The following is a 24,403-nucleotide window of genomic DNA, read 5'->3' as shown; positions in this document are numbered from 1 at the left end:
TTGAAAAATTCTAAACATAAGTCTTATCAGATAAAAATATAAAGACAGAAAAAAAACATAAATACCCAAGGGTACACAAACATATAGCGGAATAACACAAGGAAAGGACAGGGTTTGTTTTACTGCAGTATTTTGCAAACAAAACTTTCTTTACTTCTTGGAGATCTCCCTTCATTCATCATCATTGCCAAAAAGTCCTATCTAAACCTCCTTCCCGTATTCTATTCATATTTCTTTCAAAATAATTATTTCTCATTGTACAATACTCATTTTGGCCCAAATCTTTTTTTTTATATACCTTGTCAATGCATTGCTTCCAGTTCATCATAGTTAGTTTCTTATATAGTCTACCCCCTCTTAAGCTAACTTAAATCTACTGAGCTCAGATTCTAAACTAAGGGACGAGGCAATGCCGCAGCACAAAACAATTAACACAAACAGCAATGACAAAAAAATGGAAATTTGCAAAGCAACCTACAGTAAATCTAAATTACCAAGCAATTCAACATTACAATTAATATGAGCCAATGTGCAGCAACAAGAAAAATAAATCAGTAGTAAAACTGGCTAAAAGAATAATACAAAGTGAAATTTAGTAGCACTATGCATGGCAAACAGCAGCAGCAAAAAAAAACTTATCTCTAACCACGACATAGCTCAAGCAGAAAAAATATTACACTAAAAATGGCCATGTCTAATACCTATGTCACATCTTAACACTAGAGTGATGCATCACAATTTATTCTACAAAAGAAATTAACAAGTACTTGAAAAGAAAACTATGATTGCAGTTCCTGTAAAGGTAAATGTCTTTTTGTGCTCCCTCATTTTTTTTTTCAAAAAATTATTATTTACTCGATCTGTAGACAGAAAATATTTATATTAGTACATCTATAAAATTTTATTTTAACCAATGCTACAGTGCAGCTAGAAACTAGATATCAAATGAAATAAGCACTTACGCAAACCAAAGCATAAAAATATCATTCAATAATCATGTGACATTTCATAAGTTAGTAGACATTCTCTCAACTTTCGTAGAAAGACGCTTGTCATAATCAGGTGTGCAGATGTAAAAATATTTCTCGTCATTTCATTAGGCATTTCTGTAAATATCATAAATTAAGAGCTCCACAGTGTCAACATATGTTTTCAAGTTCGACCGTGTCGTTTTTGCGATGCTCTCTACAAAGGAACGTCAATAGCGAGGATAATGGCCTCTCTTTTTTTTTCTACCTGTGCCGCTGGAAGGCACACGCTAATGGCTTTTTTTCTCGGGCGGCTATTCGCCCATCTGGGTGCCCACGATGTATTACGTGCAGGTGGTCACTTAACTTTCTTACAGAAATATTTACGACAGCAGTTTCTGCTACAGTGGCAGTCTTATATAAAAATATTTCACAGGTCAAGAATTAGCGTTGCAAATCTGTAGAAACAAAATCCTATAAATATAAGTGTCCAAAAAAAATATTCGTCAGCATTGTGATACAGTCAGACATTTACACACATTTCATAACCTTGAAGTACGATTCTTGGTTTCCAACAACCTTTTCCACAAGTCAGAGTCCCTAATCACTTTTCATTACTCCTTACCTTATTACACATATACATATTCGTCGACACGTCAATCTTGCGACGACACTTCACTATTTCATCGTAATAAATACATATCATAATCAAATTCCCCATATAGCATCAAATTGTTCATCATAAACATACCTCAACAGCATAATACACATCGTCGTCGTAAAAAATAACATCATAATACCTCAGTCAACTCTCAAAATCGTCGTAGCTTCCTCCAATAATTTCAAAACCTAAAAAAATTCTCTGCTCATGTCAAAAGTGTCATCCGCCTCAAACGCACTTCAAAAATCATGATCCCATACCAAATACATCATTCAAAGTTCTCATAGTATCACAATGGTTCCAAAAAAATATGAACAGTTCACAAAGTACTGACAAAATGCAATTTCATACGTGTGAAGTTATTCAACTGTGTAATTACATAAACATCTGTCACTAATGTAGTAAAAAAAATGTTTATCTCTCAGTTACATGATCAGATAGCTGTGTAATTTGTGTGTTAGAGAAATATGGTACCGATGTGTAAAGTTGTATAATCAAATACCATATTAGCTAGGGTTCCTTGTGGTTGCCACACACATGGTACACAAAGTAAGTGTGTACCCCCCTGAGGATTAATGTAATTATACCCTCAGGTGTTACAGATTACAGCAATGGAATGAAATATATCACGGAAAACCCTTGTATCATTGTACTCCAAATATCTTAAAAAAAATAAATGTTTTAAGTGCGAAATTAATCACTCAAATACGTGTACTGTAGCGCTAAACTGTGCGTCATGTTGTAAGATAACCTCTGTGAAAGTCTCGTAGTTATCGTCCTCCGAAAGCTAAGTTCTGCAGAAGTCAATGTATTTACCTCATGATAAACAAAAGTGAAATGCTTTGTGTATAGATATCGTAGTTATTACGCTTATTGTTGTGATGAGGAAAGTACTGTACTGTAACGTATTGTTGTGCCACGAAAAAGGCTGTCTCATTGTTGCTATACCACAAAAGTTACTACTAAAACATGTTTTTCTTTCCAGAAGAATTCAGAAAACTGTGCAGATATAAAACAGATACACCGCAAAAGCAACAATGTAAATTGTGTCACTCATTAGTAGCGTCGTGATAAAATCGTGTAGCTGTCACATAAACTAACCTCTGTGTCATCTGTTATCTCTCAGAAAGCACTTTAATTTCAGAATGTATTTTCAAATAAACCAAAATATTGCATTAAAATCTCATTAACAGTACTGGTAAATGTTCTAAGTATGTGAGCCTTATAGTCGTTATGTAATCGTGCAACAAACAAGCAAGAATGCACACACACAATAACACTGTGTCGTCTGTTCACAATAACAATGCATTGGTAATTTCTGTTTAAATAAGTTCTCTTGGTTCTTGATTGGATATTTAACTTCAAACATTGTTGTATGTTAACAGATTCTAAGTCTGACAAAGCTTACTAGCAATGTAAAGTGAAAAGTTATATGGCAAAGACAAAGTTAAAAAGCAGATTATCTTTCAAAAAATGGTTTTACGTGAGAAATGCGGTGGAAACCTTTACTCTTCCTAGTACGCAAAGTTTCAACTTCAACGCAATTATCGTGCGGTATACGTCGGTAAAGAGTGCTGGAATTTTTCTCAAGGTTAGCGTCTTATGTTATTTTTCTCGGAGCCAGCGGGCGCACGCGGCTGCCTGCTGTGCGAGTCATTGTCTGTCTCTTTGTTGGCGCGCGCCGTTATTGGGATTAGGAGACCTAGCTTCTACAAATTCACGTTGTCGAAAGTGCCCTGCTCTGTTTGAATCCCGCCAGTTCTGATGAAATTCAGGTCTGTCGTTATGATTATCTCGTCTGTCGTCATGTCGGTAGATTCCGTAGTTTCTTCCTTGTCCGTCACGTGGTGGAGAATTTCTCCCTGAACTGTAACTGTGCGCCGAACTGTTGCGTCTGAAGTTATTCTGCCTCCCTTGATAATAATTGTTTTGGTTCCCATATTATCTGTTTCTCTGATTGTCTCTGTGATAGTCATTACTACGGAAATGCGATCTTTCTCTGTAACTATTATTACTCTGCCAGTGGTTGTCATATGGGTGGTGTCTGTTTTGGTCACGATTTGCGTTGTAAGAATAGCCTTGTCGTGTCCATTTATTATTTCTGTCGTCATGGAATTGTGACGGAAGTGACCTGTAGTGATTGTTTTCCTGTTTTCGCATCCCGCGACTGTCTGTGTCAATTTCCAGTTCTTGTAAGAGCCCTTGAAAAGCTTCAATGTCGTCTTTGCAACGTCCTGCCAAAATAATATGTCGTAAATGTTCAGACAGTTTGATTAAGCAAATACGGATGAGTTCTGAGGGGCTGTATGAGTTTGAAAGATACTGATTCTTGTGTAACATGTCTTCAAAATATTTCACAAGACTGGAAAATTCAGATTGTTCGAAACGTTTCATCATTATGATGCTATGTTTTACTCGGTCTTGTGTAGCTTGAGACCAATACGCTGAGAGGAAGGCATGATAAAATTCTCCTTCACTGTGACAATCGTGAATGACCGATCGCATTCTTACAGCTGGTTCATTCTCTAAGTAGCCACACATAAATTCTAACCTGTGCTCTAATGACCAGTTGGGAGGAAAACAATGAGAGAATTGATGGAGCCACGCTTGTGGATGAATGTCGTTGGCAGAATTCTTAAACGTTTTGAATTTACGTGTAGTAATGAACAGCTTATAGTCAAAATCATCGTGTCGGCAAGTAGCATATCGGTCATTGTTACGTCGTGTCGGCGGTTCCATCTCAAAATCCAATGCGCCTTGCCAATTTCTTTCATAATTTCCGAAATGTCCTGTGTTATTATTTTGTGGTTGTTCCGTATTTCTATGTCCCTCTTCCCGTACTGGAGCGCGAGTGTCCTCTGAAATATGTAATTCTTGTATTACCTGCGTCAGCTGATCTTGTACTTCCCGGATTTCTCTTTGGTGTTGCGTATTAATTTGATTCTGATTTTGTTTGAATTTCCTAATTTGTTCGCACTCTTCTGTGTCATTAAAGACTACCGGTTTTGTGTCATTCAGATTATCATCTACCTTCGTAGATAAATTATTTAGCTGATCCGAAAGTTCAACTACTTTCTCTGATAATGTACTAATTTCCTCCATGTGTCTTTCTACTGTGTCCTTTAAGTTTTCCTGAGTTTTTGCAAGTTGCGTAACCGAATCGGTAGATGCAACTGAGTCAAATTTAGCTTGCAAGGTCTCATGATTTTCATGAACAGTAGTTTGCAGTTCTTTTATGGCTGCTTCGTGATTCTGTAGTGCATTTTCATGACGCGAAAAAATAGGTTGGAAATGCTCACAAATTTGTGTTTTTACGTCATTACAGACTTTTTGACATTTCGATTCAATGTAACTCAGTAGTTAAATCCTCACGTGTTTGTTCAAGAGTTTGCTCCAATGAGTCTAACTTTTGAAGATTTTGTTCCATTGCGTCTAACTGTTGCTGTGTTTGTCTCTGGTGTTGTTCCATTGTGTCTAACTGTTGCTGTGTTTGTCTCTGATTTTGTTCCATTGTGTCTAACCTATTAAGATTTTGTTCCACTGTGTCTAACTTTCGAAGATTTTGTTCCATTGTGTCTAACTTTTGAAGCTTTTGTTGTGTTTGTCCCATTTGTTGTATTAATTGTAATAACAATGCACTGGTGTCTGGAACATGTTCCTCAGTGCTTTTCGGCAGTGAATTTGCACCGGAAACGTTCACATTTTGACAAGCAGAAAATGTGTCTTGACTTATTTGAGAAAACGGTGATGATCCAAAACCTGAATCTACAATATTTGCAAAATTGTGTCCTGTCATTTCGGATTCCTGAGCCGAGCTATTGCCGACCGATCGATCGATAGTGCTTCCCTGCTCACTAATTGTTTCACTGCCTACGCCATTGTTTGCCGCCCGCTCCATTTCCCTATGCACAATTACCAAGTTACTATGTTGAACATTAGTTAATTCATTACACAGTGGCGCTAACACACTGCTTTCGTCTTCGCTGTCATTTCTCAGTTTACTTTGGAGCCTAGTGTTACGTTTTTCACACGCCATTATTGTCACAATATTTCACACGATAACACAGAAAAGCACAATTTGAAGAGCAAAAATAAGAGAACACATTAACATAGCACTGAAAATAATATGTAGTTAATTGCAGCTGCGAAATACTTGGTGCAAATCTACATGCATGCCACAACTGTTTTACTGTACAACAATGAAAGACTGCAACTACAAAGGAGATTTTCTCTACAATTACGCGCTAGCAATAAACAAAAGCTACACTAATTACACAAACTACAAGAAAAAAAATCAGAAGATTCCAGTGAGGTATCCTCGGCTAAGGGTCGACATATGAAACGTCCCCTTTTGAACAATTTTTTACACGACTGTGCTTAACCTGACGCACAATATTTTTAGCGCAACGCAATCTGACTTTCAATAATCTCTACAAGAGAATAGCCCTGACTAACATTAACCTGTACTTTTCACAAATCACTTACCTCACAAAAATCTTGGTTACTCCCACTACTGCAATACAGCGAGCGCCACTACTGCCAGCTAAATAAAAGATTCAAACTATGGAAGGCACTAACTACTGATAGGGATAGTTAGCAAATGAAAGATATTAATAGAGAACAAACAATGTATTTACCTTGATATCATCATATATATATATATATATATATATATATATATATATATATATATATATATATATATATATCCACGAACCTACTACGGTGTCGTAGCAGGCGGAGAGGTGATACTCCGACGTGGCGCGTCCCAGGTGGCGGATAGGGGGGGTCCTCACCGGCTTGCCGGCGGACTTGAGCGAAATAAAATAGCTCTCGCGGACCAAACACACAACATCAAGAAATCCATTAGTGTCTGTTCTGGTATCCAGCGACTAGTGGTCTGCGTCTGTTTACCTAGTTGGTGCGGCAGTGAAATATGGCTTGATCTCAACAATCAAGTCTGCAATTACCGTGATCTTGTTAAAGGTCACCACAACCAACTTCAACTTGAAGTAATCATGATGGAACAAATGGAAAGAAATCCGCTACCCCAGGCCCCAGTCAATGGACTGGACTTTCCTGGTCATCGGATTCTGGGGGACCAGGAACATCATGAGGAGAAGAGTCGGAGCTTCTCAAAACCTCTTCGCAAGCACTACCTTGGCACTCTCAATGCAAACACTCTGTTCAAACTTGGAAAACTAAAACAACTGACAGACATGCTAGATAAATTTCACATCAAAATTCTTGCCATTCAAGAGACGCGCTTCGTAGATGAAAACCATTTCGACACAGAACATTACAGGATTTACAAAGGTAAACCTGCGGTCAGAAGAGGAACACCATTATTGTTTGGTACAGGGTTTGCAGTACACAAATCAGTCATGGATAACATCATAGACTTCAATTCAATATCAGAACGTATCTCGACACTGTCCTTCAAATCAGGTAATAAAGCATACACAATTATCAACGCACATGCACCTACAAATGACCATAACAGAAAGAAGCCACAAGAAATTGAAGACTTCTGGGAAGACATGGAGGAAGTAACTAACAACGTACCAGAAAGACATGTGAAAATTTTAATGGGTGATTTCAATGCGCAGCTTGGTAAGGAGAGAAAATTCAGAGAAATAACAGGCCCATACTCAGCACATATTCGCACGAACAGAAATGGGGAACACCTCATAAAATATTGTCAAAACTTTAACCTCAAAATCATGTCAACACAATTTCAAAAACCAAGACGAAAACTTACAACACGGAAAGCACCCAACACAGTGTGGGGAGAATTTCAGATTGATCATGTGGCCATATCCAAGAAAAATTCGCGGGAAATTCTAAATGCCAGAACACGTAAAGGAGTCTTCGAGTCTGATCATTATTTGCTACAAGTTAAGATTAGGCCAATCCCAAGACTGAAACAGACAGCGCAAAACAAAATAGTCAAACCTGATCCGGAATACTTGAAGATAAACAGGGATAAAATCGTTGAAGAAATTAATAGGCATTCAATAGACACATGGACAGATCTGGCGAAGGCAGTTCAGAAGACTATGTGCTGGGGACAACCACCTAGAAAACGCAAACATAGGTGGTGGAACGCAAATTGTGATGAAGCCATTGAGAGAAGAAAGCAAGCATGGGACAAGTTCAGTAGCTACAGAAATTCAGAAACATGGAAAGAATTTCACGAAGTTCAGAAACTAGCATCGAAGGAAATCAGAAGGGAAAAACGAGCATATGACAATAACAGACTAAAAGAAATTGAGGAAGATTTCAAAAGAAATAACACAAGAAATTTTTACAGAACTTTCAAAGAAAATATTAAGGGCTATCAACCCCCTAGCCTCTGCTTCCGAAGAACAGATGGATCCCTGGAAACAAACACAAAAGAAAACTGTAAAATTCTCAAACATTACTTTGATAAACTTCTTAATTGCAAAAAACCTACAGGAAAATTAACATTCCAAAAGACCACATCTAATGCCGATTCTGATCCACCCACAATAGAAGAGATAGAGGAAATCATAAAACAAATGAAAAATAACAGAGCTGCCGGAGAAGATGGTATTATCGCCGAGATCTGGAAACTCCAAGATGAAAACATCACCAAAAAAATCCATAAGATTATCTCCGAAATTTGGATCACAGAGAAAGTGCCTGAGGAATGGAAATGTGCATTGATCCATCCGTTACATAAAAAGGGTGATAAGTCAGATCCAAACAATTACAGAGACATTTCGCTAGTACCAGTTACATACAAAATTTTCTCTAAGGTGCTATTAAACAGACTAGAACCACAAGCAGATCTGCAAATTGGGGAATACCAGGCGGGCTTCAGAAAAGGGAGATCATGCATCGAACAGATCTGGAACTTGAGAACACTTTTGAAAGTCACACAGGCAAGAAACACTGTAGTTACCTTTGTGGACTTTAAAAAAGCATATGATTCCATAGACAGACAGACACTCTTTGACGTACTGGAATAATATGGTATCGACAGAAAAACCAGGACACTTATACAACAGACGCTTACAGACACTACCTCCAAGATTAAGTTCATGGGAGAAATTTCGGAACCCTTCCACATACACACAGGTGTCCGACAAGGAGACGGGCTCTCACCAATCCTGTTCAACATGGTGTTAGACAAAATTATCAAGCAGTGGGAGGAACAAGTTAAAGGAATACAGCTGGGAAGAACACGTGAAACCAAAACAATCATAAAATGTCTGGCATTTGCAGATTATATAGCCATACTCAGCAATAATACACAGGAGGCAAAGGAAGCACTGGAATGCTTGCATGAAATAGCTGCCAAAACAGGTCTGCAGGTATCTTACGAGAGGACACAATATATGGAACGACAGACCAACAATGTACACACCATGCATACTGTATATGGATCCGTAGAAAGAGTCGAAAAATTTAAGTATTTAGGGGAGTACATACAAATGGGAGGATCAAACAAGGCGGCTAACATGGAACGAACGAAGAAACTCCAGAAGGCATACAAACTCACATGGTCACATTATAATAAGAAAAGCATATCGAGGCAGGCCAAACTTAGGCACTACAAAACAGTTGTATTACCAGAAGCATTGTACGCGTCAGAAACAACCACAATTGGAGCATCAGGCATCATAGACACAGAAAAAATAGAACGCAAAATTCTCAGAAAAATATTTGGACCAATTCACAGAGATGGCATATGGATGAAGCGACCTACCAAAGAGCTGTACCAGCACACTGACAAACTAACAGACGCGATCAGAAAACGCAGATTAACTTTCTATGGGCACATACAGAGAATGGACAACAACCGACTTACAAAGAAAATTTTTGATGTAGTAAACAGCTCAAGCAAGAAAACAAATTGGTATCATGAAATAGACGAAGACTTAAGGCAGATAGGGATCAACAGGCAAATGATAGGAGACAGGAAACACTTCAGAAACAAAGTTAGGAGTGCAAAATTTATTGTAAAGGAGAGAAAGAAGACAGGAACATTATGGACAGAGCAAAGGAAACAGGAGCACAGCCAAAGGATGAAGAGATTTTGGGAAGAGAAGAGGAAGAGAGGAAAGAAGTGAAAATTGTGTCATCATGTGATTTTCGAGTTCAAACACTGTCCATAAGGGCAACAATGAAGAGAGAGAGAGAGAGCAGTTCATGACAAATTTCAAAACTCCGCCATCTCTCTCCCCACATCCACCACTGCTGGCGGCTCACCTCCAACTGCCAACGCTACGCGCTGTTCACAGCCAGCTGCCTAACACTACAATGGCGAGTATTACAACAATGCAAAGCAGCCACAGACTGCACACAGCACAGCCAGTGATTTTCATACAGAGGTGGCGTTACTAATAAAAAAACCTAAACAGCCTACTTACAAGATTATATCACTCGCGATGACAGGACCTCCGTAATCTCCAGGGATGGGATCACTTCCCCTTGAGTTGACTGGTTCAATAAAATAATCAGGTTTGAAGTGATACTTTGCAGTTTTCATGGGCGACATTTGACGGAGTGATGCAAAAGATAATTTCTACAATACCTTCAAAGTTTCCAGAAATGTGTCACGAAGTAGTTTCCCTCGAAGTCAGGCCAACAACCTTCGTCAGAAAAAGGCACATGTGCACACAAGTTAACACAGGGAACGTGTAAAATTGCCTGTGAAGAAAAATCTTTAGTGCTCTTCCTGAGTTACAGCGAGTATTTATGAATGCAGCAATATGTTCTAGCTCTTAATATTAAGTCTTTGAAGGTGGTTTTTATTGTAACATACAGCTGTTTATTTATTATAATTTTACATTTAAGCGATGCTTAACAACATAAAATTCATGAGGCTGGTGTTAAAAATCTCCCGTACCGCGGTAGAACAATATACATCAAAGAAACCTATCCAAAAGTTAATTCTTCTTAACCTACAACTAAAAATACTAAAATTATTCTTTGTCTTTTTACAAAGCGAGCAGTTATTCCACGGCGCTTTTCAGCTGCAAAATGTACCAGCTATTGAAAGTCATGTATCAAAAACATTGAAAGTAATAAAGTCTAAAGATTAGTGTTTTTAGGTCCGGTTTTCTCAACACGAGTCCAAATTGGTGAACAAACCAAAATGTCAGTCCGGACCAAGGACAAAATATTTCCACACTTCTGGAACGAATCACTAAACGCACAAACGTTTTGCTCTAAATAATCAGTATTCGTTAACTTGTACGTATGTGTGAACGAAGTAATCTGTGCATAATTAGTCAAGTAGCCACCGCAATTTCAGCCTAATGCTAGAAGTGAGATTCTGTTATACGGCAGCTTCCAGAATTCAGAAGGTCACTGAAGGGTATCTTATAGAAGGGAACTTCAAAATCTTAAAAACTCTTGTATCACGAATATTATGCAGGGTGTTACAAAAAGATACGGCCAAACTTTCAGGAAACATTCCTCACACACAAATAAAGAAAAGATGTTATGTGGACATGTGTTCGGAAACGCTTAATTTCCATGTTAGAGCTCATTTTAGTTTCGTCAGTATGTTCTTCCACCTACGCTCAATGGAGCACGTTATCATGATTTCATACGGGATACTCTACCTGTGCTGCTAGAACATGTGCCTTTACAAGTACGAGACAACATGTGGTTCATGCACGATGGAGCTCCTGCACATTTCATTCGAAGTGTTTGTACGCTTCTCAACAACAGATTCGGTGACCGATGGATTGGTAGAGGCGGACCAATTCCATGGCCTCCACTCTCTCCTGACCTCAACCGTCTTGACTTTCATTTATGGGGGCATTTGAAAGCTCTTGTCTACGTAGCCCCGGTACGAAATGTAGAGACTCTTCGTGCTCATATTCTGGACGGCTGTGATACAATACACCATTCTCCAGGGCTGCATCAGCGCATCAGGGATTCCGTGCGACGGATGGTATCCTCGCTAACGGAGAACATTTTGAACATTTCCTGTAACAAAGTGTTTGAAGCCACGCTGGTACGTTCTGTTGCTGTGTGTTTCCATTCCATGATTAATGTGATTTGAAGAGAAGTAATAAAATGAGCTCTAACATGGAAAGTAAGCGTTTCCGGACACATGTCCACATAACATATTTTCTTTCTTTGTGTGTGAGGAATGTTACCTGAAAGTTTGGCCGTACCTTTTTGTAACACCCTGTATATAATGTCAATGATTAAGTAACGGATGTTGATGAAAAACTCAGAGCCTATATGTATGAAACGTTAAAGGAAACCAGGTGGTTTTGTAAAGAAACGGAGACTTTCTCTTCTTATGATTCACTTCTGTTTTGACATTCGATGTACTAAGAGGTGGGTTGCCGGAATCCCAAAGTTATATATTTTTTATGGAATAATAAGTTTATCATTGATAAATATCGACGTCTGCAGTTATTGTAGTGAAGCTTTTAATATTACCACATTGAATTTCTTAAATGATTTTATGTTTTTGAGGTAGATGTATCACGAAATGGCGGTCACGTTATTTGAAAGCAAAATGAACGACTGCTTATCGCGTTGTGCCTGCTAGGTATGTTGTTCTCCACAGGTCGGACCTGGAGATCCGTTTTTATAAAGACCGGTCGATAACTCACAGTAGTGTCTTGCAGTCAACGAACCTTCAGACAGTGGTTGTCGACAGTGTTCAATAACAACCGGGGTCTCATACATCGAAAGAATGTAACAGCGTTGGCCTTAAGGTTAAAAATAGTAATTGTCCAGTATACTAAAAGGATTATTTATATATATGTAGATGTGCGTAAGAATACTAACCACACCGTGGCATCGCATTCGTAACGTGTCCTTCCCGTGGCAAACTAATAATAATTCGCAGAATTTTTTTTTTTATTAATTTGAATATTTCTCTCACTTTTAACTTCCCATAAGAAGAGAAACGTTACAGTGGACGCTAGTCTGCCATCTTCCTTGGTTAAGTGGAATATCGCGTTGATTAAATTTCCTTCACAGGTTAACTAAAACTGTATTCCATAGCCCAGGGAATTTCTACAGCTAACACCTCATTCATAACTTAAGCTGCACAGTGCCAGAAACTAAGACTCTTCATATTAAATTATACATATTAAAATATACAATCAGGACTGGTAAGTCTGCTCTCAGAGTTCCCTACCGACATGTAGGTTGCGAGTCTGTCTGATATCGAGAAGTGATCCGTGTCGATTGCTGGTACGGAGTCGATACACGCGGTATCTGTCACACGGTGTTACCCCATTAACTCTCGTAGCAGTGAGTGCCTCACTTCGGGCTTGTGGCGTGAGGCTTTAGTTTCGGTTAGGAGTGAAAGCAGCAGTACCACAGGTTACGGTAAAAAGTGCTTATTTTAGACGGCAGTTTCATTTCTCGGTGTTGGGCCGCCATCTGCGAATCATTTCATTCGACCGCGATCCGGCGACTTGCGCGTAGGTGACAACGAAATGGAGGCGGCTGTTCGTGTTCTGCGGGCGGCGCGCCCTGGGTTCGTATCTCGCCGCTGTTGACTGCCTGACGGCGCAGCTCTCGGTAAGTACGGAACACTCTTTGGTGGTACCCCGCACAGTGCAGCTGTTACGGAGTGACTTTTTAATAGGCGCGCTACGGAAAAGCTAATGCGTGATATCAATACATGCTGTGTGTAGCGAACTTTGGGCCACTTTAATTGCTTAAAGAATTTTCACTTAATTTGGAAAAAGATGAAAAGTCAGTTGCTTCAGCGTACTCTGAGTAGCTAAATGAAAATGGTTAGAACAAATGTTAATTCGGGATTTCTGGCGGTTTGTGTAGTAACTGCCTAGGGAGACTTAGCTTCGTAGCTCAGCTCTGTAGTCAAATTTCGTAGAATTTGCTCACAGAAAAGATCGACCACAACTGGCAAGTGTTGGAAGTCGGGCGCAAAGGGTGTTCCATAAGTGGAAGTAGCTAACGATGTACAACATGTTGACTGTTACAGCTTTCACCAATAGCTATCGCGTGTCAGTTTGACGGGATAGTGGTTAGACTACAGTAGCGTGAAGACGCTGCCCCCCCCCCCCCCCCCCCCCTCGTGCGGTAACAGCGGATGTCAGACTTTACGATATCAGATAGACGTAAAGTGTATTTTTACGGTCTTGTCCAACTTTAACCATACATCGTGTTTTCAGATTTTTTTGGCGAAAAGCTCGACAAGATGCCGGCTGTTCAAGTTTCGCCACATGTGTTAAGTGAAATAGTGTCTTTAGAATTCATCTCACTATATCGTGAGTCTCCACGAGTACGGAAACTACAATCAAGGGTAGAAACGAAGTAGCACTGTCAATTACCAAAGTGGCAGTGCTGTATCTCTTAGGAATGGGTTAAGATGGGGAATATATATTGTACCCATAATAGAGACGGAAGCGCAACGAAATAAAAAGTAATAAAAGTTCACCGGTTCTTCAACGCGCGACGTGGGCTGCATATTCCAACGTTTAAGCAACTGTCATAAAAGGACGAATTGAGCATAAATCTTAGCATCCCTGTGCTTGTTCCACTGAGAGCGAAGTAACATCAATAGTTATTACAGGTTTCATTGACAATTGGAATAAAGTTCGTGTAATCAGATTTGAAGAGACACATTTCCTTTCGAGGAGTTTCGTAGGTAAATCACTCACATTGTAAGCCATTCCCTGGACCAGCGTGTTTTCGTCATCTGTAGACGGCGTCGAAATCGAAGCCACAGCTGCTTTATCTGCATTAGTGGCCTCTGTAAACATACGAGCAGGGTATACTTCAAAGAGAGACAAGTGATAAACTTGTAGCTGTTCGTGTTTGACGAATCCGCAACTAGTCAAGGGCAAATTTAACACAGTTTGGTCGTTTATGGGGGTGTTAACTATCAGCACAAGGGATCTGAGGTACCTGTGACACTGATTCAGTCTGCCTTCGGAGAGCCACCGCACCTTAGCAAGGACTAAATTCACATTTCCGATCACGACGAACTGCCACGTTTGGCGTCGGCACTATGGGTGGGATTCGTGGTTTATGTGAGGCATTTGAAATTGTGGCCACGTATGAAGTGCGGAGTGAGATTTTGCGATCTCCCTCGCCCCCCCCCCCTCCCTCCCCCCGCCACGGCCATTGGAATCTTGGTTGTGACAGATCGGTCTGTACTGTAGCAGGGCTACAGGTTTGAATTAGGTTGAAAGATGAATTGGCGAGGCTAATGGATGTGCTAAGACCGCTGCACGCGCGCCAACCAGTCGACGTATTGAACGTGTGTAGGCGACAGACAAACTTTTCTTGTCGGGATATTGGGCGGCTGTGCCAACCGCCTGCTAGACGTTTGTCTTCAGTCAGTGTTCTGGATAAAGCCGCACATGTTTGTGGGACACGTCGAGGAGTGTATGAATATAGATGCAATAAATTAAGCTCTTTCCTCAGTTTTCAACGAATCGATAGTGACTTCGTGCAGAACAGAGCAAGTCGGCCGACGTTCCGTGTTTGTTTTTGTCTTTTATTTCCGATTCTTCGTTTATGTATGTTCTATTTATTAGATTTGCGGCACCGCTGTGTAGTGTTTTCCAAATGAGTCTTAAACTTGGCTGCGTACAAGAATTAAACGGTGGCGAAGCGTCCATAAAGGTTGAGGCCGAGGCTACACCCCCCCCCCCCCCAAAAAAAAAAAAAAAATCTAAATAATTTTCAGATACTGAATTTAAATGTTTCCAAATATTTTACGTTAAAACTTCGTATATACACCCGCAAGTAGAATGCATCACTCGCAGCTGTGTAGCCAATAGCAGCTCGAAATTCTGTGCTTCTTATGAGGATGCGCAATAAGCCCGTTTCTTTTCCGTGATGGACTGGGGCTTCTGCAGCGTGGATACGGTTTTGAAAGCTGGCGTCAGATTTTTCTGCATCTCGCCAGCAGGTGGATACACGCCTGTGTAACGTCTTTCACGAGTTATCTAACAGAGCACTACTTGGGCCGGTATTTCACTATCATATATCTTTGTCGAAGTTATGTGGTGTAATAGGGAACTTTGTCAAATCTCGCGTGTCGTCAAATATGAGATCTAGGGCCTCACCGTAGATTTGGTCATAGAAGTCGTACATATTGTGTTCACTGCAATGTGTAGTGTAACAGCTTCGAGCGCTGGCGTCGCTACAGCTATTTGACGTCTCCGTAGTGTTTGTAAACATGGCTTCAAAGTTAGATTCTTAGACTTTTTTAAACAAATTAGCTTCGGCTATGGGTGAGTAAGGGGAGGGGGGGGGGGGAAGGGTGAGCAAGGGGCATAGTGGATGCTATCGATTGTGTGCTGATGGGAGGTGGAATACGCTGCAGGCGACTTCATGTCCACAATCACAGCTACAGCCGTCCACCTCTGCATCTGGAAACATACATGCAGCAAGCCGGAATAGAGGATGTGGTCACTCAAATTCTTGCTTAGCTTTCCTTTCTACTTTGTCTATTTTTGAATTCTGGATGCGACAAGTTAAAAATCGCTTCATCTTTCGTACTTTTTATTCATTTTGTAGTTTTGCGAACACTAATTCTAGCAATTAAATTATTCAAAATTGAAAATTGTTCTCATAGTCCATAAAGTGTACTAAACGTTTTTTACCTTCACATATTCCCCTTCATTGCTTTATAAATCGCTTCACTCGTTTCTGGAATTATTTTGATTGTTGCAATGTGATATTAGTGTGCTGCGTTGTTAACGAGAGTAGCTCTCGTGTACCAGGAAATCTCAGTGACACAGTTTGTCTTCTGGACGTATAGCATTTCTAAGAGTATTCTCTTTTGTAACATGAGAAGCCACTCCACTGAGCAAATACTGAAATACTCTCATCCAGTTGTAACTGATTTATATGTTAAGACTTGACTTCATACACTTGCAGCTCTCGTAACCAATTTTGCTGAACGCGTTCACTATCTAGACGTAAAACCTAGGGCTTCATTCAAGTGTTTACTCTTTCTCTACCGCTTTTCTTCCAAATACACACACAATGCAATTGCGGCACTAGCAGCTGCAGCGCATAATAAGTTGCCGTCTGCCATCTTGAAATTTGACGAAAACATCTTTGTCAAACGAATTTGACGAATATTTGATATTCCTTTGTCAAAGAAATATGATTCTCTAATACTGGACTCAGCAGCGTCTTGCACGCCAGCAGCAAACAGAGAAGAATCAGAAACACAAATAACAAAAACACATTCATAATTCGTTTAAAATAAATGTGAATTCATCATTGGATGTTGCTGCAAGATGACAAGGAATAGCTCGTGTTTTCATTCTTCCTCAGATTAAAATTTAGTAGCCATACATATCCCATACGTTCGTAGTACTGCAGAGTGTTCGTAGTTTCTCAAATCAACGGTGAAACCTCTAACATGAATCAAGCAGTAAGCAGTGGTGGTGGTAAACAGACTAGTGAAGTATGTTTCGGCGTGTCCTGTCAGGTGACACCGACAATGTCTTGACACGGTTGTCGAAAGAAAAACGGTAAGTTGTCTAATATTAAAATCATTGTTGCAAAGCATGCTATTGCCGCCTACGTCAAACTCCCATGGACGCGTTTATTTCATCACAAGACCCGCAAAAGTTTTGAGCTGAAAACCATGCATTCTTTACTTGTATCTCTGGATGAGTGTAAAAACGAAAGCTGAAGCAGTTTCTCTTAAATTTTAGGGAAAATTTGTAAGAAGATTCCACACAATAATAAAATTCAAAACGATGGTTAGGTGGCAGCGTTGTAAGGAACTACTTGTTTCGTTCGTACTGTGTGATGTTTGGAATGATTGACAGTTAATGGAATAAGTGGGGACTACACGAAGGGGCTTCAAAATTTTATTTCGAATGCTATAAAGTACCAAGGTTCAATTTGACATGCCACAGCAGCTGTTAAATACAATCAGTAAGAATTGCCCATGCTCTTTCAGAAGCAGCACGAACTATGAAACACGAGAAGGTTACCGAAACAGAAGTAAAATAGATGCATTACGACTATCTGCTTTTCAGCACGGCAAAAGTTGTCTTCTGATGACCAGATTTAGCTTTTTCTACTGCAGCTGTAGAATTTGATTTTCGTGCATACAAGTATCTTGTTCGACATTCTGCAAAGTAAAACTTTGGACTTGAGACGCTGTATGACTGAAACAGAAAACTGCATTAAGGCTAGTGAGACTAATGTGTGAAACGCGAAGTGGAAGGTTAGAATCTTATAAATTCAGCAGGAGTATCTAAAATTAACTGTGACGAAACAGATGTATGTATTCAGAAATGGAGAAGGATAGTATTAGAGGTAATTGACACAGTAGTAGTAAACACGGAAACTAGATTACAGGACGACCGTGAAACAATTTCCCTGTACGTAATGTTGAAAAGCTACTTAAAATATATCCTTTGACAATGAAAAATTGAAGAAAACATAGTTTATGTACAGCAGTTAGGATAAACGTCTGGAGCTTCAGGACCTCCTTCAATCCATTATAAACAATTAATTAAAGAAAGCGTTCTCTGGATGAGTGAAATGATTGTCGTTGGTTCTTGCAATTCCACGAACCACCGTGTCTTGAAGAAATAAATAAATAAGCGTGAACGCTGAAACGCGTTAAAGCATACGTTCACAACACATTGGCAACTTGACTGTGTTGGCTGTAGAGAAGGGAACTTGGAAATAAAATCGGCAGGATTTCATATCTCTCGTCACCGGTTTACGCCCAGGAAAAAGGGCTGGATGACAGAACAACTTTATAAAAAGGTTTAACTCTGCATTACGAAGTATTACATCTTGATGAATGTGTACGTGTTCAATATTTCTTGCGTTTATTTATAAAAAATTTTGTAGTTTGTCTTAGTGGAAATAGGACTTATTTTTAGTGTTTAAGAATAGTTCAAAGATGTGTTCGAATTAGTGATCCTCAACCTAATCTACCGAAAAGGTCACGCTTCGCCATTGGAATTAAAACGTTTGTCAAAGTCTTTTATTTTGCTTAACCGTGCTGTATTTCTTCAGTCAAGTGTAAATCGCTTTGCAGGGAAATGAATCATTTAGTCAATAATTGTGTGCATACAACAGCACTGAATTTGAAGTCCGGTTAAATCCTGCCAGTGGCTAGAAATGGTAATGTAGCGAGACGCTTCTCCTCGCTGCTTACAACCTACGATGTATTTATTTTTCGTTAAGAACGGTTTGATGTTCAGCAGTTCTCAGATATTACGAAAATCATAAGCTACCGTCTAAGTGACAAAGTAAGTCAACTACTTTCCTTCTGTTAGCCACTTCTTTGCCAGCATTTATCTTGGCTTATCTGGCCCTGTTACTCTTCAGACAGCCAAGGCAGACTCCCGTTTCTGTTCCCGTGTAAAACCAACAGGAATCGCGTAGACATTTATCATATCAACAAATCACAACACGGGGCACTGTGATCGCGTACTGCAGTCGGTTACGAAATTGGTTCGTTGGTCGACCGATACAATAGTGCGTGAGGACCTAGATCTCGCCTTAACACCGAGTGAGGTGGCGCAGTGGCTTGCACACTGGACTCGCATTCGGGAGGACGACGGTTCAATCCCGTGTCCGGCCATCCTGATTTAGGTTTTCCGTGATTTCCCTAAATCGCTCCAGGCAAATGCCGGGATTGTTTCTTCGAAAGGGCACGGCCGACTTCCTTTCCTAATCCGAGAAGACCGATGACCTCGTCGTCTGGTCTGCTCCCCCAAAACAACCCAACCCACCTCCCCTTAACAGAACGACTTACAGTGCAGCCCAGTGTTTCCGTTCATGCCATATTTACACGTCTTTCGCCGTAGTCAGCACACTAAGCATAAAAATCAAAGCCGCAAGGCAACCGGTGACCCCTGCGGGTCCGGGGATTAGAATAGGCCCGAGGTATTCCTGCCTGTCGTGAGACTCCTTTTAGTCGCCTCTTACGTTTCAGCCTATATTTGATGGTCCCCTGTAGGGTTTGACCACCATTTTTGAAAACTTTCCCGAAGAGCGAGCCAATTTGGGAAAGACGCCTTACATGGTGCATAGTGTCAATGTGCTGAGACACCTCGCATCGTTCATTGATGTAGATCGGCACTTCTGCTCATTCTACAACTGTTGGGTGAGGTCACCTACCTGGGTAGGTATTTTTCCATAATCTGTCCAGTATGTTTTCTCCATTCACGATGCTAATGGACTTCTTTGCTTGGTTGCACCTGATATCCACCACAGTAGCCAGTCTGTTGTGGTGAGGCCACAATGTAGCCTGTTGGTTGTAGCCCCCTGACCACACAGGGTTCAGTCTGCTGATGCCTGCGCTGTTAACTCTCCTCGTATGCCATGGGGTAGATGCCCATCCCTCTGAGGCGTTGAAACTCACGGCAATGGCCATCCTGCCAGGCGGCCTTTGCTGAGGCTGGGTGGCGCCTGTGGGGAGGGCTGCAGGTCGGAGTGGGCAGATGACATGGCAAAGCATAGTCCATTATCTCTTGATGGTGGTGAAACACCAGCAGTCTCTAAGCGTTCAGGAGCTCAATTCAATGCAAAGAAGTACGAACAAATCGTTCCCTTCCCTGGCCATACCATAGGAGGAGCGTCATAAGTATGGTAGCAAATCTTACTCGCCCCGGTACCTTGTATGTTAGAGAGCTGATGGGGAATCTTTCGTGACGAAGCCTCAATTTTTTGTTGAGCATTTCGAGAACAAGTTTGGGGAGGTGGAGGACTTGTCCAAAGGTGTACACTTCGTCTTGCGTGTCCACTGGGGTCCAAGGGATAATCAGGTTGCCACCAGTGCCTTCATCTTGGCCTTTTAGGGTGATACATTGCCCGAGGACGTCAAGGAGATGGTTTACCACTGTGATGTAAAGCCCTATATCCCTCCCCCGCTGCAGTGCTTTAAGTGCTGTAACTTCGGCCATGTCTACCCACAGAACTTCCAGCTTCATTGCAGATGTCCTTCACATCCCAATACTACATGTGCCACTGCAGAGAGCACCATTCATTCGCCTTGCTCACCTGACTGCAGGATTCTCCAGAAAGAAAGGAAAATCATGGAGTAAAAGACCCTGGACCAACTGACCTACACTGAGGCTAAGAGAAAATTTGAGCACTTGCAGTGGCATAAGACGATGACACACACACAGGATGCAACAACAGTTCTGGCACCATCAGCTCCATCAACCCATGGCACATCTCGGAGCTGGAAGACTATACCTGCCCCCTTGATGGTCAGGTGCATTTCCCTCCCTGTAGCTCCTGCACCTCCCACTTTGGGAGTAACACCCACCAACCATAGGGGACATTCATCCCCACTTCTAAGCTGGAGAAGTGCAAGTCTTCTTTGCTTCTCCCACTAGGAAGGGGTCTCTTGGGTCGCTCCCTTCCAGGTTTCTTCTAGTTGGAAAGAAGACACCCGCCAGTGGCTGAAGAGCCCAAAAGCAGCTGGTCGTAGAGCTCCATGCTCATCCTGAGTCCTGGAGACTGAGCCAGTGAAGTCCTCCCAGCCAGAGAAACCCAAGCAGCAGCGAGAGAAATCAAAAAGAAAACCCCTAAGACCAAGAAAATTGCTACCTACAAGATCTGTGGCTGAGGATGGGGCGGAGATTTTGGCATCGAGGACCTAGATCTCCTCAGACCCTTGGACACATTGGGTACAGGCTGCTCAGGCAATAAATCGGTGGCAGCAGGTGACAGGCGTAAACTCCCTCACTGAACGTTCCATACCTTCCCAGTCTCAAGATGTCATCCTGTAGTGGAATTGAGGTTTTATCCACCGCCAGGCTGAGCTACAGCAACTGTTAAGCTTTACACCTGCTATCTCGTTTGCTCTCCATGAAACCTGGTTCCCAGCAATGCGGCCCCTGACCTTGGTAGCTATAAGGGATATTACAGGAACTGTAGCAACTATAATCAAGAATCAGGTGGAATTTGCATTTATATCCTAAATGGTTAGTAGTGAACATGTGCCACTTCAAACCCCTCTTGAAGTTGTGGCTGTCAGAATGACGTGGAAAATAACTGTCTGCAATGTATATCTTCCTCCAGATGGTACAGTACCCCTGAATGTATTAGCTGCACTGATTGATAAACTCCCTAATCCTTTACTACTTCTGGGAGATTTTATTGCCCATAACTCTGTGTGAACTGGTACCATGATTACTGGCTGAGGCAGAGATGAAGAAACTTTACTTTCGCAATTCAACCTGTACCTCTTAAATACTGGGGTCGCCACACATTTCAGTGTGGCTCATGGTAGTTACTCGGCCATGGCTTTATCAAATTGCAGCACTGGAGTGCACATTACGACCTGTGTGATAGTGACCCTTCCCCATTTTCCTGTCACTGTCCCAGCGTCAGGCACCTGGACGCCTGCACAGATGGGCTTTGAACAAGTGGGACTGGGGAACTTAAACCTCTGCTGTCACTGCTGAATCTCCCCCACAAGGTAACATAGATGTGATAGTTGAGCAGGTGATTAGCACAATGGTAGAAAACGCGATGCCTCCCTATTCAGGGTGCCCGAGGCATAAGGCAGTCCCTTGGTGGTCTCCGGAAGTCGCTGAAGCAATTAAGGAGCGTCGGTGAGCTCTACAGCAGCATAAGTGGCACTCTTCCCTGGACCACATCGTAGCCTCTAAATGGTTCCATGCCTGTGTTCACTACTTTATCAAACAATGAAAGGAGTATTGGGAGTTACACATCTCCACCATTGGGTTCCACACATCCTTCCGAAGTCTGGGCAAAGATCAAACGTCTTTCTGGGTACCAGGCCCTAACAACTGTCCTCGGTGTTAACATAAATAGCGAGTTACGTACCAACGCAAACGAGATTGCTGAGCATTTTACTCAGATTACCCCCAAGCCTTTCACATACCCAAATGGCGGCTGGAAGGGAATGTCCTCATATTCATTACACGTTGCAGTGAATCCTATAATGCCCCATCTACAGAATTGGAGCTTCTCAGTGCCGTTTAACATTGGTCTGACAGCTCCTCGGCCTGATCACATACACAGCCAGATGATTAAACATCCCTCATCTGACTACAAGCGACATCTTCTCGTCATATTCGACCAGACGACCAGATCTGGTGCGATGGTGTCTTTCCATCGCACTCGTGGGAGAGCACCATCATTCCGGTGCTGAAACCTGGTAAAAACCCGCTTGATGTGGATAGCTATCAGCCTCACCAACGTTCTTTGTAAGCTGCTGGAACGTATGGTATGTTGGCAGTTGGGCTGGGCCCTGGAGTCACGTGGCTTGCTGGCTCCATGTCAGGGCGGCTTCCACCAGGGTCGCTCTACCACTGATAATCTTGTCCATCGAGTCTGCCAACCGAACAGCCTTTTCCAGGCGGCAACACCTGATCGCCATCTTCCTTGACTTGTGTAAAGCACACTACACGACTTGGCGACATCATATCCTTGCCACATTGTATGAGTGGGGTCTCCAGGGACCACTCCCGATTTTTATCCAAAACTTCCTATCGCTCCGTACTTTCTGTGTAAAAGTTGGTGACTCCATAGTTCCATCCATATCCAGGAGAATGGAGTCCTGCAGGGCTCTGTATTGAATCTCTATGTTTAATTGCCATGAACGGTCTAGCAACAGCTTTCGGGCCCTCTCTCACCTTCTCTGTATGCAGACGACTTCTGCATTTCGTACTGCTGCTCAAGTACTGTTGTTGCTAAGTGGCGCCTGCAGGGAGCCATCCACAAGGCGCAGTCATGGGCTCTAGCCCACAGCTTCCAGTTTTCAGCTGCAAAGTCGTGTCATTTTTCGACGCTAGAGTGACATGGCTCCCTCAGTTTCCTCAGCTGAAGTGGAAGGCTGGCAGCACCTCAATGTCCACCGATTGGTCCCTTTTCTCTCTCTAAACAAAGAAACCAACCAACCACAAAGATCGTTGAAGGGTACACAAAAGGAAATGAAACACAACCAATCGATTCTATTTAAGACAAAGAAACTCCGCTCATACCGTAGTCCTGTTCGTAATGTATAACCACAACGGGTATAGTAAGTTTATACACAGAAAACGTGGTTCGATATGCCCACAATCTTAACAAATGGTCTATGAAATCTTTCACAAAGAATGTGAAACAGTACGAACTGCTCGTTGTACCGACTAATTACGTTTGAATGCCCGAAGTATTATCCAAAAGAGTAGCTGAGGGCCAGTTTTGTTACTACACCACATGCTCCACCTGGTCAACTAGTATTACAGAAATGTGTAGCTCCACAATAATTGTAATAATAAATTAAATCGAAACATTAGTTACAAGAGAATCCTCCGAACTGTATTACTAACTCCATAGTATTGACCTGATGGGTCAAACAATTTTACTAGCACGTGGTACTGGTACCACAAAGCACACTCCATGTGGGATGAAGATACAGAAAAATTAGTAATTTGAAAAATTTTATCTAGAGGAAAACAGTGACACATTCACACTAAAGACTGGTCTTTGAATTCTTCCCGTGGTGTAATTTACACCAGGCTGCTCGACGGTCTAACAGAGCCTGAAATACAATCTTACATCTCTGATGAGGGTGTCACTGCCGTTCATTGTGTAATGAAAAAGGTAGATTCCTGCTTAGTGCTCACCTGCACTCTTTGTTACCTATGCTTCTGTCAAAGCTCAAAGCAGGTTACGAAATTCTAACCGTCCGGCCATAGATTTCGAACCTAATGCACTGCACCCAGTGCCATTATTTTAACCACACTAGAACGTCTTTTGTCAAATGTCACCAGTGGTAGGGATGAGGACGATTTTCCACCTCCCTCGGCAGCTGCTGAGGTGACACCCCTAC

This window comes from Schistocerca nitens, chromosome 12, assembly GCF_023898315.1.
Source record: "Schistocerca nitens isolate TAMUIC-IGC-003100 chromosome 12, iqSchNite1.1, whole genome shotgun sequence".
NCBI classification, from domain to species: Eukaryota; Metazoa; Arthropoda; class Insecta; order Orthoptera; family Acrididae; genus Schistocerca; species Schistocerca nitens.
Note: the sequence above shows the minus strand (reverse complement) of the source record.